Source organism: Tiliqua scincoides, chromosome 2 (genome assembly GCF_035046505.1).
Source record: "Tiliqua scincoides isolate rTilSci1 chromosome 2, rTilSci1.hap2, whole genome shotgun sequence".
Lineage (NCBI taxonomy): Eukaryota > Metazoa > Chordata > Lepidosauria > Squamata > Scincidae > Tiliqua > Tiliqua scincoides.
Genome location: NC_089822.1, coordinates 43,426,763 through 43,445,079, shown reverse-complemented (window position 1 = coordinate 43,445,079; position 18,317 = coordinate 43,426,763). Strand labels below are relative to the sequence as shown.

The following is an 18,317-nucleotide window of genomic DNA, read 5'->3' as shown; positions in this document are numbered from 1 at the left end:
CAATATTTATCTCTGATAGAACTCAATATTCAGTGAAAGCAAGCGTGTTTGAGTTTTCACAATGAGGCTTAATGCTGCAAGAAGTACTGCACCCATTGCGAATTTGTAGCTCATTCACTGGTTCCGTTTCAGCTTTCGCTAACATATGGTGTGTGAAAGATTGCAGGTTGGAGTCTTTTTTTCTTCCTAATCTTCCACAGCTGCCTTTTTTCTGTTTAAATTAGACTGACAGTATTTGTGCCACTTTTGTTAAAGTAAATTAAACCCTACCAGAGCTAAATGGCACACATTTATTTATGATATTCCGATCACACCAAGGGAATGACAATGATCTGGTATATTGATATACTCAGCAGTAAAGTGAAATTGAGACATTCTTCAAAATGACAGGCAGGCTTGGCTGAAGACAGCTTTATTTTGAATATTCTGTTTGGGATGTCTGACACCACCATTTATGAGTAAACAACAGCTCCATTAAGAAGAGAAAAGTTATCATCTAGCCAAATGGTAGTTGAATGTAATAGGTCTCCAGCAGGCACCCAGATAAGTGATGCTGGTAAGAGCACACCTGCTGCGCATTGCAGACCTCTTCAGATGCAGAGGGGGCCATGCACACGGTTAAGTAGGCGGATTTTTAATGCTTCATGAACTATCTGTCTTTAATGTCTGAGCAGTAAATTATTGTACAAATTTGCTCTTCAAATTCAGCGTGTGTTTTGAATAAGGTTACAGAATTAATTTGCCGGGCTTGATGTTAAAATTCCTGATTAGAATATGGCATGCAATTGCATGCTTAATTTAAACCCTTCGTTACTCTCCAAAATGTGTAACTCTCTACTCATAAATGACTAGCTAAAGCCAAAAATGCCCGTGGTCAGCAACAATTACCTATAACAATTTGTATAAAAGATACAGTTTCATGTTATATATATATAACACTCAGGCTTCTTTCCAAGCGATAATTGCATAAGAATGTATTTCTGACTACCTCATTTTATGTACTCACACACATGCACTCTATGCACTGGATGTGTCCTTAGTAGCACTGTGCAAAATTACGGTCTTGGACATTTATTGGTAATTGAAGAAATAAATACTGATTTTATGAGCCTTTTTAATTAATTTACTGGGGATCTAATTTCACTGGGAGCTTCAGCACACATGGTTTGATTGCTAAAGCACAACACAATTAAGTTGTGGCTATTTTATTGTTCTACAAGTCCCTTTCAAGTGGATGACAGCCTCCATCTGCTACAAGCAACAGTTAAACAAATGGATGTTTGCATCACAAAGGAGACTTTAAAAGTTCTACCTATGCTAAATTTAAGCCTTTACTGATTTTTGGTTCAGCAGCAGATTGTTCCCTACCATGCATGGGTTGTTTCCAATGACCTTGTAAACTGCTTCCCATGTTACTGATATGGCAGGGGTGAAAAATCTCATCCCATGCATTGGAAATATACTCATACACCAAACATAAGAAGTGATTGGATGGTATAATGATCAGTCTCTGTGTTAACAACCCAAACCAAAGTCAATGCAATTCTGATGGCCCATGTGATTCAGCACATGCAGAATGATTACTGCACCCTCCATCTCAAACACGGAAAAGGGAATTCGAGTCAGGTGACTCTGACGCGAGTTGTGAAAATGCATGATTTGGGGTGACTCTGCGACTCGTGATTTGCACGCATAGAAGACTCTGAAAAAGACTCGAGTCAAGGAACCCCTGATTTGGCACTCGTTCCCACGCATGCTGACTTGAGTCTGCCTGTGTCTGGGGGGTGCTTGCTTACTATTTTCATCATGTGAAAAACTTCATGGGGCAAGCATTAACCCCTGCTAATTGGGTAAGAGGCACTTTTTCAAGTGGGTGCTCCTTTTTTAGCAGGGGGAGAGTAACTGGCCCACCTCACCCCAGCACTGTCTGTTCTAGTGGCTGTCTGCTGGCATCTTTTCCTTGGCATCTTTTTAGATTGTGAGCCCTTTTGGGACAGGGAGCCATTTAGTTATTTGATTTTTTCTCTGTAAACCGCTTTGTGAACTTTTAGTGAAAAGCGGTATATAAATACTGTTAATAATAATAATAATAATAATAATAATAATAATAATAATAATAATAATAATAATAATAAATTCTGACTGGCGATGGATAGGCTCTAGCATAGGACAAAATGGATAAGCAGAGTGGAAGTTCTACCTGTGGTTTTAGGTATTTCAACACCAGTGCGCAAAGTAAGGGAACAAACACCCAGAAAGACCCCAAAGATCCCAACTGGAATATTGTGTCCAGTTCTGGGTGCTGCAGTTTAAGAGGGATATTAACAAACTGGTGCTCATTCAGAGGAGGGTGACTAGGATGGTGAGGAGGTTGAAGACCATGACCTATGAAGCAGCTGCGGACCTCCGCAGTCCTGCACCCGGGGCAAAGCTCTGCGATGGCGCCCCCCTGCGGGCTTTTGCCACCCCCCCCGGGCAGAAATTCACCTCCCCTACTCACCAGAGGCTCATAGAGCCTCATGCCACCTCCTCCCACACTGGGGAAACCTCTGTGAGGTTCCCTGGCGCTATAAACTGTGCTTCTGGCAAACCGGAAGCACAGTTTCTGCCCCGCCGGGAGCCTCAGAGAGGCTTCCACGGGGTCCCAGCGGCCAGCGCCTGGGGCTTTTGCCCTGTCCCAGTCTATGGCAGGCACACAACTGCTATGAAGATTGGTGGAAGTTGCTGGGCATGTTTAGTTTGGAGAAGAACTGATCAAGAAGGGACAGGATAATTATTTATAAATATCTGAGCTGCTGTCATGTGGAAGAAAAAGCAGTAGGACCATGACAAATGGATTTAAATTACAGCAAGGGAGAATTACAGCAAGTTAAGCATTAGGAGGAAAATTCTAATGGTATGAACCGATCAGCCTTGGAACAGTCTGCCTTGGAAAATAGTAGACTCTCCATAGCTGGAGGTCTTTAAACAAAGGCTGGAGAGTCATCTATTGGGAATGCTGTAGTTGTGGACAGCCTGCACTGGCAGGAAGTCGGACTCAAGCATCTTGAAGATCCCTTCCAATGCTGAATTCCATGATTCTAAGAATCATCCTGGTGAAATAAAGTAGACGGAGAAAATGTCCTACAAGAGTATTTGATGTTGCTAAATGGTATCAAAAATGGGATTAATTAGCTCTAAACTATAAGAACTGATCTTGACATACCCATTTGTTAAGATCATCTGCTGTAATGTACACATTATCAGTAGGATGTAATAGTATATAGCTAAGATCTGAACAAATATTTCAACAGCTAATAATGATGCATCTACATGCATAAACTGAGAACTGTATGGAACCTAAAGAAAGTGAGAAATTGTTTACTTTAAATTAAAGATGGGCAACTCTCAACTCATATCTGGCGCACACACACATTAACTATAGCCACAACATTGGGAGGTTCAAAACTGAAAGAAAGCTTAGTCTTTCAGAAGGGCTTATAATGTGTATCAAAACTCAGCAATGCTTAACCCGACTACCTGTTTAAAATGCTAGAACTCAGCCCAGGATCATAAGTAGTAATGGTGAAGAGCAAACTGCTCACAGGCTCAGTTCGTGTCCTTTGTTTCTGAGTAATCAGTCAGCCCTTACACAACGAGGATCAAAGGAACAATGCCTCCATATTGGGTGATGTGATCTATTGACTGTGTAGATCTCTGCCTGCCTGGGTGGGTGGGACAAGGGAGGAAAAGGATGAGATTGAGCTGTCCTGTCCTTGCTTTTGCAAGCCATCTGCTCCCAAAGGTGTTCCAGAAACAGTGAAGGAATGGTTACAGCTGGCTCTCAAAAGTGAGGAATCTTGGGAGGGGCCTCAGAGTCCAGACTGAGGGAAGGAAGTTGCTTCACTCAAGATCCTTTGCCACCCAATGAGAGCCTGTTGGATTCCCTCAGAGGAGTGAGTCAGTCTGACCAGGACGTCACTTCCTCCCTCAGTTGCACAGTCATCATTGGTGCCCAGATTGCCCTTGAAGGCTCGTTGAACGCCACCCTTCCTGCCCCACCCTTCTCTGCCCTGGTGCTGGCCCAAATTTCCCTCCCCCATTTCCCCCTCTTCCCACTCAGCCTCCCCCTCTCTCCATGGGAATACCACAGCAAAGTGCATGAGCAGTCTGCAGCACCCATGAGTGCACAAGGGCTGCAGCCAGCGTGAGGGCACATGTAGCTTCAGCATGCATTTGGATGTACTCACTTGGCCTCTCTGCCCTGTCAGGCAGGCCAGCTCTCCCACAGAAGGACTCACAGTTGGTGGGTGGCTTGCCATTGCTATCCATCTTTGTCAGAAGGCTTGGCAAGTCCATGGATGAACAGGCTGATTTCCAGACAGGTTTGGACCCCAGTACACAATGAATATGTGTATGCGTGTGTGTTTAACATATCACTGTGCACATGGTAAAGTTTCCGTTTTCTCAGCAGCTTCTGCTGCTCAGGGAAGTCTCCAAGAATGGTGATGGAGGATCTATGGGTGTACATGGCAATTCTGCTCTTCATGGAAATCTGCAACATATTCTAGAGGTGAAGATGATTGCACACAGATGCAGTTCTCTTCAGTCGCATACATCCACTCTGAAGTCAGCTAGCTCTACCCTAGATCCTGAAGCTGACCATTTGTTGCCTGATCTCCAGCAGGCTCTGATGTTGTGACTGAAAGATGGATCGCTGTGAGAAAGAAAATCTGGTCTTCATCATCCATCTGCAGAGGCAGGTCAGAGGCAAAGCAGATATTAAACCTTAAAGAAGGTATTTTCACAAGTATGAAGAATTTGTCTGCCAGGGTACCTTTTTTCAGTGTATATTAGTAATCTTCTGGAAGTCAGCCTCTCAAGGACAATGAATAAACACTTAGGGAATGTAATGAGAACAAAATTGTTTACTTGCTTAAAAAGGCCTTGCTTATGTTGCCTAATCTGCATCTGCTTGTACAGTGTCTATTGATTGGAGGAAAAAAAAAATCTCTCTTTCTATGATGTACAGGCTCCAGTGTTCCCAAATGTTTCTCATGTGGAGTTTGGATCTACAGTGTGGAGCTCTGGAGCTGCTGCAGAATCAAGACTTCCGTGCAGGTTGCATGGCCCAACATGGAGCTCGGGATCTGGTGGAGCTGAGCTCCACTGGTCCTGCCCTCCTCCCGTCCCACTCCCTCCCCCAGCACGTCTCTTCCCTGCCTTCCCCCCTCCTCCATCTCACCCTGTCCAGAATGCCTCCTCCCCGCTTCCCCCCATGACCCCACCTACCTCTCCACTGCCCCGTGGTTCAGGTGACCGCTGAATGGCAGAGCATCGGCTTTCCACCAGCACTAGCCCAGTGCGAGCTTACTCTGAGCTAGCTCCAGTGCTGGGCCTGAGCTAAGCCTCACAAACATGCCTTACAGCACATTTGCAACATGTGCACCAGCGGTAAGACAGCATGCAGAGCTCAGGATTGGGCTCTAAAGCTGCTCCAAAAATTTGTGGGTTTTCTACCCCTTTATATCATCCTCAAAAACTGCACATTAAACACAACTGAACAAGGTATCAAACATGGTCAGCACGCTGCACTTTTGTATCAGTTCAATGCTACTGGTGTTTCTTGGTGCCATTTTCTGTACTTTGTGCTTCATGTTTTTGGCCTCATTTGTCCACACAGCCATTTAACCCAATTGGCTGTGGCAACTCACATGATTTTGGGTGATGAACATCTACGGTAGATCACATTAGATTTTAGTGTCATGATGCCACTGACGACATCACTTGAGTTGTCGCAGTTCATTTTAAGTAGAAATTTTGACTACAAATCTGCCTTTCTAATTTTTACATAAGAATCTTATTATTATTTATAAGATTATAATTTATATAATAAGAATCAAGACTCAGCAGTAACTGATTTTCAGAACGAGTAGCCAAACTAGGAAGCTGCCTTGCTGGAAGTCAAATAGGCAAGTCAGTAGGAACGGGCATCTCAAAAGCATTTTAATCTATATTTAGTCTAGCTATTCACTGATGCCATTTTGGCAAGCTACTGTGGTGACAGAGAGCACAAAATGTCTGCCTCCCACAACTAGAAACTTCTGTTGGTGATACCCAGCATCTAAACTGCTGGCATGCAATTCAGTGTTGAAATCAGTGAAGCAGCCCTCATTGTTGATCCACGGTCTTGGAACTTGGTTCCAGAGCACATGTAGTGGTGCATTCATGCCCATAGTACATCCTGGCATGGGCACTGGACCTATTCCAAAGCAAGGAGCAATTACTCCAATACCCCAGACAACATTTATATGTGGTTTCCTGTTTTGTGCCCCCAAAACCCTATGCATAGAGGGAATTTGTTGAGTAGATTTGAATTTTCTGAGAAGATGGCATTGGGAATATATTTTATCAGTACATCACTTGGATGACTGACAGCCCAATCCTATGCATGTCTACACAGAAGTAAGTCCCATCAGTGTCAATGGGGCTTACTCCCAGGAAAGTGTGGATAGGACTGGGTAGTGAGTTCTCAGTTCTATGATGGCCAACACACTTGAACTAAAAATCTAGGACTACATGTTCATTACTCAGAGGATTATGCAGTGCATGTTAGTTAAAGGTCACTGTGATCAGGACATTATGCAGAGGGTATCAGCCAAAGCCCAGTCAAATTATCTTTCATCCCTAATATTTAAACAACGGAGCAACACCAGATATGGCTGCCTTATCATCATTGCTATTTCATTTCTTGTTAGGCTTTTCCAGATGAGGACTGCCAACAACGCTGTCCATAGAGCTGGCCAATGTGAAGATGATTGCTAAAATGCAAATTCTAATTTATTTTCTGTACTTTATTACCAGGGAAATAGGAAGACTAGCAGACCAATCCTGAGCTGCCCGGAGCACGCGGCTGCAGTGACGCCAAGAACGGCTGCCGTCACATTCTGCACACCTCAACCTGCCACAGGCTGTGCTTTGGGAGAAGAGGACTTTCGCCCCCTTCCCCTAGGTAAGGGAAGCAACCCCGTAATGGGACTACTCACTTTACTGCCGACCAAAAGGCATAATATTTAAATGCCTCTTTTTGTTTCCGCACTGTCCAATGAACACTCAAGACAACAGATATGGGAGAAAGGGCAACTTTATTTCATGTTACCAAGAGAAGCAGAGGCTGAGACCTGCAGCATCCGAGGCAGCGAAAGCCCCTGTGGTGCGAGGAGGGACCTCTGGGCGGTACCAGAAACCTCTGCCCCCAGGCGGGCATGCACCCGACTCCGAGTCGCGCCCCGCTACTGGGACAGCGCGTCTCATCCATGTCTATCCCTTAAGGGGAAGGCAGCCGGACCGCAGACTGCGCCACCTCGAGCCGCTGAGCCTCTGAGGTGTGCCCCGCGGTCCCGGCCCAGGGCCCCGTCTACGTCCTCGTGCCGCCAAGCCCCTGAGGACTGAAATAGGGTTCTGCCCTGCCTATGCCGCCTGAAGGTGCATGACAAAGTCCCATTCACGCCTCCTAACCTGCACCACCTGCCACAAGGAAGGGTCAGCCTAGCGCTTGACCCCCCCGCTCCCAAACAGGGGCAGAAGTGACTTAAGGCCGTCCTGCAGGTCCTTAAGGAAGATGCCTGCGCCTTTCTCCGACAAATGAACACACATCGCCCCTGTACGGGTGAGGTAGTGAGAACACAATTGCAAGATGCATTACCACGCTGTCACCAGCGCGAGACACCAAGCCACCAATGCCCTTGGTGATTTTCCTGTGCATCCTTTCAATCTTAGTGCAGCAGAAAGCCCTTTGCCATCCACAACGCTGCAAGAGGTCAGACCAGCCCAAGGCGGTACCAGGCAGCCAACGCATAAGGGTGCTGCTGTCCTCACGGGCTCTGCTCACCAGAGCCAGACCAGACCTCCTGCAAAGGTCATTCTCGCCCAGGTGGAGCACCCAAAACGTCCGGTGGGTGGTTCACATTCAGTAACTTCATCAACGTGGGCAGCAGCTGGCCCCATCTCATCCCCTTCTTGGCTAACCAAGCGACCTGCACTGCCGGGCTGAGGCCCAAGTGCGATCTGAGGGGGGTTGCAACTGCACTCTTGCGGGCCCAAAAAGACCATGGAGTGGCCGCAGATTAATACGCGTACAGGGCTACCACAGTGTCCTGCAAAATGAAAGCAGAGATATTAATGCAAGGATCCCTGCTGCTGCTGCCGCAGCTTAACACACACCCTGGGCCACCACAGCATCCTGCAAGATGAAAGCAGAGAGGTTATAGCAAGGCATCCCCTCCAACGCTGCTCCCCCACAGATTGGGGAATGCCCGGAACACCAGAGTCACTGAAGTGAACCGTGCAATACTGGTCGACAGAACATTACCCCTTTCCTGGGTGGGGGCAGAGCACACATTAAACGGTTGCTAATAGAACGCCCCCCTCTCAAAGAAGAAGGGGCCACAAATCCGTAAGGGAGGTTGTAACCAAACATTGCCCCTCCCCCAGGAGCCAGGATAGTGCACCCATTAAGTGGATTGGTAACGAAACATCACCCCTCTCTAAGGAGAAACGGCTACGCGGGTTGTTAACAGAAACCTCCCCTCTTCCAAAGGCCTAGTGGCATTATGCCCACTAAGTGGGTCTGCACCAGAACACCCCCCTTCTCTGAAAGGAGTAGGGGCAGTACTCCTGGTAAGCACATTGTTGACAGAACACCACCACCCCCACAGAAGTCGGATAAGCACACCCATTAGGCAGCCTGGTAACAGATCATCATCCTCCCCTAAGGAGAAGGGGTAGCATGCCTGTTAAGCAGGTTGGTAATAGAATGCCACTCTTCCCTTAAAGGCGTAGGGGGCGGCACACATATCTCCTCTCTCAAGGAGCAAGGGCGGCATGCCCACCAAGCGAGTTACTAAATGCCCTGCTGATGCCCAGGGAAAACATAATATTAAATGCTATACTCTCATATTACATGCCCCATCCACTCTGCCCCATTCCTTGGGTGCTGAAGCCTGGCCAGGCAGCTTTCAAAGCGGCTCCCACATAGATGGGAGTGTATGCTGTAAGCAATCCAAGATGGCCAGGGGCTCCCCATATGCCTCTAAATATCCTCCAAAACTGATGAAGTATTAACAAGGAGGAGGTCAGGTGCCTGGGAGGAGATTGTTGCGGGTGGTTGGGCTGGTGTATCTGTACTGGCTTGCACTCATTGGAGCTCATTTTATGCCTGTATACTCATCATTAAGTCCCATTAGAATCAATGGAATACACTCCCAGGAAAGTGTGGACAGGATTGTAGCCTTAAGTCCAGCTATGTCTATCCGGATACAAGACCCCTTATACTCCTGGGACTTATTCCTTGGAAGTTGGAGCCAGGATCTGAGCCCTATGCTCCAAGCCTCTGCATGCCCCAACAGAAGCAAGCCCCCATTATCCCCCAGGGGCTTACTCCCCATAAAGTGGGCGAGGACTGCAACCCTATGACCGAGTCTCTCTGTGCCTGTTCAGAATTGTCATGAATATGTACAGTTTAGGCCTAGTAGCATTGCAAAGACTGAACCACAGTAACCCAGAAGGGGCTTGCAGTCCTAGCTGCCAGGATTTACAATTCAATGGAAGGTGATAATGTAGCACCTAGGCAGCCAGAATGCAGCTGTAGATCTCCAGCGGGGAGGGAAGAGCTGAGAGGGCGAGCTTCCAGCCCCACTTCCAGAGGACAGGGTTTTTGTTCCTTGTCTCTAGTGAGAGAGGTGGTGGGTGGTGGTCCTGCCCCACCAGGACCATGTGGCCTCTTAGGTAACTGAGGATCTACAAAAGAAGCTGACCCAGGTGAGAGTCAGAGATTAATAGAGTTAGCCAGTTAGCTTTGCTGCTTTATGCTGATGTTTTCTAGAAGTTTTTATGCCTCTAGCATTTGCTGCCTTTGTAACCTTTTTGTAACCCTATGTATTTAATAAAGTAGAATATCTTTTTACCATGTTGGTTCATTGTCTGTTGGGGACAAAGGTTCAGAATCCTGCCTAGCCATTCAGCAAGCTACCAAAAATCCTCATTGTGGACTAGAAACTTGAGGACTGAGACTTTAAGTAAAGGAAGTGCTCAACTATGGGGCTTACTCTCAGGAAAGTGTGTCTAGGATTGCAGCCAGAGTCCAAGGCTCTGCCTGCCTCCTCAGAAGCAAGGCCCATTATAGCCTATGGGGCTTACTCTCAGGAAAGTGTGTCTAGGGTTGCAGCCAGAGTCCAGGGCTCTGCCTGCCTCCTCAGAAGCAAGGCCCATTATAGTGCAAAGGGCTTCCTCCCTGGAAATTGTGGTTGGGGTTGCAGCCCCAGCATTTAAGCCTCTGCCTGGCTCCTCAGAGGCAAGCCCCATTATGGTCTCTGGGGCTTACTCGCATGAAAGTGGGGGATGTGGAGGCACTGAGCTGGCGCCGCCTCCCATGGCGACTCCCCATGTGCGTGATCCTGCATGCTGCAGGGATCAGGGCTCATTGGGACACCTCCTGGAGCCCCGTGCTGGCCTGCAGCCGCATGCAGGGAGCTGCAGCAGTCCTGCAGCTCGAGCCACGTGTGGCCAGGCACCTGCTCCGTGCCATGCAGATCCTGCTCCCACGTGGAGCGCGCTGGGAGCCCTGGGCTTGCCTGCCAGCCGCATGCAGGGAGCTGCAACAGTCCTGCATCTGCACCTTCAGGAGGGCTCTTGCGATGCAGAGCCTGCTCCCACGTGGAGCGCACTGCAACCTGCTACTTGGGCAGGCGGGAGCCCTGGAGCAGCCCTGCGATCACAGCGCCCTTCTCCAGCAACCCTTGTGGGCACCCTCCCAGGAAGCAGCAGCAGGAGCGCCACGTGCGCTGGAGACCTGGGCAAGGCCAGCAGGGAGTCCTGGCTCTGAGCTAGAAGGCGGCAGCCTGCCCCCTCCGCCCACCAGGCCAGGGACTGAGAGCACACTCCAAGCATATCTGCTTGGAGCAAGTCCCCCTGCACTCCCTGGGCTTACTCCCAGGAAAGTGGGAAACTCCCCAGGGCTTACTCGCAAGAAAGCAAGTCCCCCTGCCATCCCCGGGGCTTACTCCCAGGAAAGTGTGCTTGGACTGCACCTGATCCTTCCTTGGGCAGAGCCTGTCAAACCCCCATCCCCACCTTACAGATCAAAGACGCTGCACATGAGATCCAGCGCAGGAGGCCTCCTCAGGAGTTGCACTGGTCCTAAGGTGGCTGGATGGGGTCATGTCCACTCTATTCCCATGGTGCCCATGTGCACAAGGAGGAAGAGGGCTGGGTCTCGTCCCCTTTTAAAGGTCCGCCTTGGCTGCCAGACCCCGCCCCCTTCACCTCCCCCTTGGAGGAGGGACTGGACTCTCATGTCCTGGCCAGGGCCAAACAAACTCCGACCACCTCTTTAATGGGGTGCTCGGGATTCCCGTATGTTGACCACCTCCCTATGTTGACCAATTTCCTCCAGTCCCTTGGGTGATCAACTTAAAGAGGTTCTACTGTATTTACATGCCATGAACATTAAATTTATGTTTTAATCCAGTGGACTCTCAGTTTATAAATCATAAATAATCATAAAGCTTGAAAATTTCTTGCTTACCTTTTTTGTATTTCTTATTTACTTTTCACATTAATTGTAATGCAAAAAGGACCTCAGCCAACATATATTGAAGAGCAGCACATTTTATGTCAAAGAGCCATATGTGGCTTGCGAACCACAGTTTGGTCACCCCTGGTTTATTTAATACATCAATTTCTACACAAAAAAGAGACACTGGTGTTCAGAAAATACAGATTATTCTCTTTTGAATAGATCATATTTCTACACATTTTTGGTAAATGGGTTTGGTAAATGGGTTTACCAAATTTTCAAACAGCATAATCCTAACTTGCACAGGAACAGAGAGGCCAGCAGGTCTGCCCCGTATCCAGCGCATATTTGGGGCTCAAAGCAGCTCAGCCCAGAACAAGGGAAATCACTTCCCCTTACCTGGGGGAGAGCTGCTGACGTCCCAATGAGTCTACACGGATCTCTGCCACTTCAAGAGGTGGCACAGATCCAAGCAGCCCAGAGCTGCATGGGGCTGCCCAGGAATGGCGTCAGGATCTGGCACAAGTGCTGAGTTCTGGCCCCATCCCCTGCTCTCCCATCACCCACCCTCCCCCTGCCCCGGAATGCTTCCTCCCCCCCCCCCGCCGACACTTATGCCAGGCAAGCTTGGGCAGTGTGGACCTACCTTCTTCCTTTGGCACAAAGGCTGGATACAGCTTCCGCAGACTGGTGCATGCCCAGCTGACACTTAAAGAGGCACAAAACATGCTTTATGGCACATTTACTACCCTCCTGGGCCGCTGCAAGTGCCTTGTGCTGCCCCAGCACAATTTTAGGATTGCACTCAAACAGTGATAAGCCAAATATAGTACAGAATTTTGTATACTTATCACAGCAAAAATGTGGTAACATGAACTGCTGTATCAGGCATAACATCTATTTTTAGCAAGAGCTATTTTATTTCCTGTTGTCCATCATTGAGAGAATGCTAACCCCTGCTAACTGGTTAAGAGGCACTTTTTCTAGTGGGTGCTCCTCTTTTATTTAGCAGGGGGAGAGTAATTGGCTCACCTCACCCCCAGCAGTGTCTTTTCTAGTGGCTGTCTGCTGGTGTTGCATCTTTTTAGATTGTGAGCCCTTTTGGGACAGGGAGCCATTAGATTTATGATTTTCTCTGTAAACGGCTTGTGAACTTTTTGTTGAAAAGCGGTATATAAATACTGTTGTTGTTGTTGTAATGTCAAAATGCTACCAATAAATGCTAATAGTTCAGTCAGTCAGCAGTCAAGTACTTTCCCCTTTTAATTGGAGAACTGTATGTCTGCATTTGCTTGTATGAGCTACTGAGAAAAAGTTGAGATGTACTTTCTGGACAGATCATAAACACTCTTGCAAATATATTGATCTTTATGTTCTGTCAACTTTCACCTTTGTACTCAGTGAAGTTATGCATGCGAGTCCATATTTTTTAACTGCTCCGCATTTTGCACTTACTAGCCACAAAATGTTGGGAACTGCTGCATTACACATTTGTTATTCTAGTTGCAGAGTAAAAAAATCTATACAGGACAGGCATGAATAAACAGAAAGAACCAAAGAGCTTTGGGGGGGGGGAGGTCAGCTGAGGAAAATAAGTGAAGAGAAGAAAACAGCCCAGTGACTGTCGATTGAAAATGCCTGTCAGTATTATTAACGGGAACAGCACAACCAGAGGTTGACACAGGAAAGTGAGGAGAAAACTGAGTACTATACATCAAACCCGAATGAATCTACAATACAGAACATGCTAGGAAATCATTGCCTCTCAATAGGTACTGAAGAATTCTTCTAGAGATGAATGACAGGTTTTCTGGTCACAGCAGTTGTGATATAGGAAATAGCAAGAAGCCCAAGGAAAGCTGTTCAGTGATCATTTTATGAAACGCAGACAGACGGTTGCACCTCTTCTGATAGTTACAAGGGATGGAACACACAATCTTTTCACTGTAATGCGATATTCTGCATAGATACAAGAAAACCCCAGAGGAGAATGACAGTTCACACAGTTCCGGGTTCTCTACGGCTAGCCACATGGGTGAGAAGGACATCAATCAATATGGCCTCATTGGAAGAACCCCTCCAGGAAGGTTTACAGTAAAATAAAGCCTTCCAAATAGGCCCCATACATCAAACCCGATGAGTCTGCCAGAATGATAGCGGAAAATAAAGTGTTCTCCAAGAGAAAAAAATAAATAATCCAACTATCCCTGGGGGAAGCGAGGAAGAGAAACATTGTTCCACATTTGTAGCTTCATTTTCCCAAAATGCTGGATGCAAACATGCACAATTACAAATATTAGACAGGATAGGTCACCTCAGATACCCCTGCTACTGAAATACAGCTCACAACATTGTTGATAATGTAGACAGCCAAGTAGACAACTGCTATAGGACTTTTTCTACTTTACCCTGTTGAAGGAAAATGCCCATTTCTTTCTCCATTTTCCTCATTTTTTATCTTTGTTCAGGCCTTATGATTTTTCTGTGCATCTTAGTAAGCGTTTCCTAATTGATCCACATATTCAGAAGAGCTGAAATCTTATTCAAACCAAATAAAATGTACACATGTACATTTTTAGATTGTGAACCCTTTTGGGACAGGGAGCCAATAGATTTATGATTTTCTCTGTAAACCGCTTTGTGAACTTTTTGTTGAAAAGTGGTATATAAATACTGTTGTTGTTGTTGTGTGGCATTTAAAAACAGCCAGTGAAAGCATTGTACCATTGAGTGTGGTGAGTTTCCATCCCTTTGAGCTCAGTGTTGGCACATCAGTGCATGCAAGTTGAAATTCTCTAGCTCTACCGCTCTGTAAAATCTTGGGGCTCAATTCATCACTCCCCTTGGGAAGCAGCCTTTGCAACAGACATAGGTTCTTTTCTTTTGGAAATTGTCATTCATGAGGCAAACCTCATCTATGTATTCATACCATTCTCCCAAAGGAGATGAGCCATTATAGAATAAGAATGTTCATTCTATGAACAAGGAACAAGTCTTCTCTCTTTTTTAATGCTGACAATAATTCAATGGAATGGGTTGAACACATTAGAATATATTTTATTTTCCTTAAGCAAAAAGAACCAAATGCAATCGAAGAAATAAAAATTATTACAATGCCTAACGGGAAACTACAATATGTTAACAAACGTTTAGGTGCCAAGATGAATGTTTACAATAGATCACATGAGATTTAAGATGTCAATTTTAGAGGTGGGGATACAAAATGGATACATTTTGTTGAATTTTTTGTAGGATAAAGGGAAATAAGGGCCACTTCAGCCTAGAAAAGAGGTGCCTGAAGGGGGACACGAATGAGACATACAACATTATGCAGGGGGTGGACACAGTTGACAGAGATGCTCTTTACCTTCTCACACAACACCAGACCCAGGTGACATTCACTAAAATTGAGTGTTGGGAGAGTTAGGACAGACAAAAGAAAATATTTCTTTACTCAGTGTGTAGTTAATCTGTGAAACTCCTTGCCACAGGATGTGGTGATGGCATCTGGCCTAGATGCCTTTAAAAGGGGATTGGACAAATTTATGGATGAAAAGTTCATCACAAGTTACAAGCCACAATATGTAGGTGCAACCTCCTGATTTTAGAAATGGGCTACATGCAGATGCAAGGGAAGGCACCAGGATGCAGGTCTCTTGTTGTCTTGTGTGCTCCCTGGGGCATTTGGTGGGCCACTGTGAGATACAGGAAGCTGGACTAGGCGAGCCTATGGCCTGATCCAGCAGGGCTCTTCTTATGTTCTTAACAAAAGGACGGATGGCAATCAAGTTGGGAGAGGGTGGCACAGAACTGAGAGTGATACTTTCATAACACATTGATGAGTTTGAGGGAGCTGAATGATGAATATGGACAGAAAAATTCCTTTAAGAATCAAGTTCCTGTGCTTGATAGAAAATGGAAAATAGCATCAAGCAGAAGGAAGAAGCAGTTAAAAAACAACAACAAGGTAAAATAAATAGAACAGCACCTATTGTGGGATAGCTATTAGCAGTACAAATACTGGAGTTCCTCATATAAACAAAGAAAATCAATGTAAGACAAAGTAAATAATTCCTTCTCCATACAGGTATTATCTATAACACAACTGGAGCTTGTGTGTAGTCTCTGGATTTCAAGGTTCTAATCGTTTGCAAAAAAACCCAAAGAAAAGCAACAAAGATTTTGAATATAAATCATTTTATGAAATATGACCTATATAAAGAGGTTAAAAGAACTGAATTTTAACAGCCTTGGGGAAAAAAGATGACTAAGAGTGGGAGGGGGGAAAATGTGACAGCCGTGTATGATGTCTGCAAGGAATTAACAAATGGGAGAAAAGGTCAAGGGGGACATTTTCACAGCTCAAGACAGATTTAAGTAATAATAACAGCCTTACAGTTGAGAATGGGAAAGTTTACAAGTAGAAGAAGGGGGGAAAAAACTCTGTTAGGAAAATGAAAAAGCTAAAGATCAGGACTTTTTCTGGATTTCCATAATGTAAGGAATCATGGCAAATGGGAGGCAGTAGTGGTCCCCTACTGCTCTTTCAAGATCAGGGTTATCTGCCCATGAAGAAATCTGCTGGTTGGTTGAACAAGTAGCTTTGAAATGATTCAAAACCAATGCATTTTGCATGGAGCATAAACAATGGTCTAAATATTGCAGTAGCCCAAATATAGGCATAGACAGGTGCCATCTTGATGAAGATGAAAGAGGAAGTTGTCAATCACTGAGAATGATCCTCTGACCATATTTTTTACCTTTATGAGATACAAGGGCCAAACTACATTGCAGTGCGTGCATGTGTTGGCCTGGTATTTTTCCCTCTTTTATTTCTAAATAGCATGGAAGGTGGTGAAATGGGCCTGAAATCACTTCGCCCTCTTGCTATGGGAGAGCTCGTCTCTCCCACTGAATACACTCTCCTAACTGGCCCCACCGCTGCTCGAAGGGTGCCCACCTGGGCCTCTCAGTAGTTTGAGTAGTGATGTTTAGGAGAATTTGTTTGAAAAGAGACTCTTCTCAAGTCTCCACTAAAACGGTTGGAAAATAGCTAAATTAATTTGTATGCTCAAGTGCTCAGTCACTTGGTGGTCTTTTACTGATTAGACCTGTGAAAGTGCAGAGAATCTTATGACAGATGCACTCCAAAAATGGCATCGCTTTGCCCTATCACGTCTAGTTTTGGAGACACGGCATAGCCTCTTTAGTGAATGGTTCCAGCAGCTTCCTAATGAAGAAGCCTACACCATGGCTTCCTCATGAGGAAGCAGTTTGAACCATTCACTAATGAGGCTATACTATATCTCCAAAACTAGACACGATAGGGCAAAACGGATGCCATTTTTGAAATTCATATCAAACCACCATAAAGTTTGGGAAAAAACTTTTCTGACCCTTAATTTTGTAGGCCTGTGTTATCAGCACAATCCTATGTGTGTCTACTCAGAAGTAAGTACCACTGTGTTCAATGAGGTTTACTCCCAGGAAAGTGTGTATAGGATTCCAGCCAATAAGTCTGAGTCATTATATGTTGTATGTCTTAGAGCACAATCCTAACCCCTTATGTCAGTGCTTTCCAGCACTGGCATAGCTGTGCCAATGGGACATGTGCTGCATCCTGCAGTTGGGTGTCACTCACGGAGGCCTCCTCAAAGTAAGGGAATGTTTGTTCCCTTACCTCAGAGCTGCATTGCCCTTATGTCAGTGCTGGAAAGAATGCTTGTCTACTCAGAAGGAAGTCCCATTATCTTCCATGGGGCTTACTCTCAGGAAAGTGTGCATAGGATTGCAGCCTTACATACTTAAACTCTGCATAATAGGGCAGGCTGAACAGTATTTAGATCAGTGGTTCCCAACCTTTACCTATTGGTAATGGCACCTCTAACAGGTTGTGGGGCAGTTAAGGGGGGTGGCAACTCAGGGATGATGGCAGCCATGGAACTTTTGGGTTTGCACTGCCGCAGCCTCAGACTAAGAAAAAAAGGGGGGTTTGGGACTTACCCATGTTCGACAGTGGCAAGAACCTGGGTTGTGTGGCGTCTCCTGCTACTGCCACAGATGGGTATGTCCCAAATCCAAAACCCTTTTTTTACTTAGGCGGTGGCAGCAAGAACACAGAAGTGTCATTGCCACCATCCTGCCCATGCCATCATCACTGAGTTGCCGTCACCACCCCCATTCCCCTTAAGGGGGAAAATGTTGTTTCCCGCTGCCCATGGGGGTTGCAACTCCCAGGTTGGGCAACGCTGGTTTAGATGCATTTGTTGTAGTGAATATGTGTTGAATTAATATCTGCTGAATTAAGGTGGGGAAGAAGCCTGTTTGATGGAGGTCATCAGAACATAGTGGCTAGGATTCAGATGGGTGAGCAGGGGGCACTTCTGGTCTGGCCACACCCTCCATGTCCACCTTTCTCCTCCCTCTTCCTGCAGCCTCCACTTCTCATGCAGTTCAAGAGTTCCCCCAACCCTCAGGAGTAGCTTCTGGGGATGCAGGGGGCTGGAATAGGGAGGTAACCCCATGAGAAAGCTTCTCTGAGTACCATCCAGCCATTAGCTGTAATAAATTTTCCAGATCTATGTTAAGCCTGAGTTTTTCCCCCCCTCGTTTTCTTTGCATAATCTATAGCACAATTCCATACAATAGTAACTGAGAAATGCTGGCTCATTTGATTCCAAACAGCATCCTCTAAACAATTTCCTGAATTAATGCCTTCCCCCCCCCTCTCTCTGCTTTAGGGTGTCCGGGTGTCTCTGTCTGA

At 46.1% G+C, this 18,317-nt stretch overlaps 1 long non-coding RNA gene across 1 annotated transcript in view; it reads right to left on the bottom strand.

The window, feature by feature from the left end:
* Window positions 1–12,247, bottom strand: part of LOC136641917 (uncharacterized) — an 85,535-nt gene extending 73,288 nt beyond the window's left edge. The window contains exon 1 of the long non-coding RNA XR_010793927.1: window positions 12,201–12,247. This is a non-coding gene — a long non-coding RNA (uncharacterized lncRNA). The remainder of the gene's footprint in view (window positions 1–12,200) is intronic.
* Window positions 12,248–18,317: the final 6,070 nt, after the last annotated feature.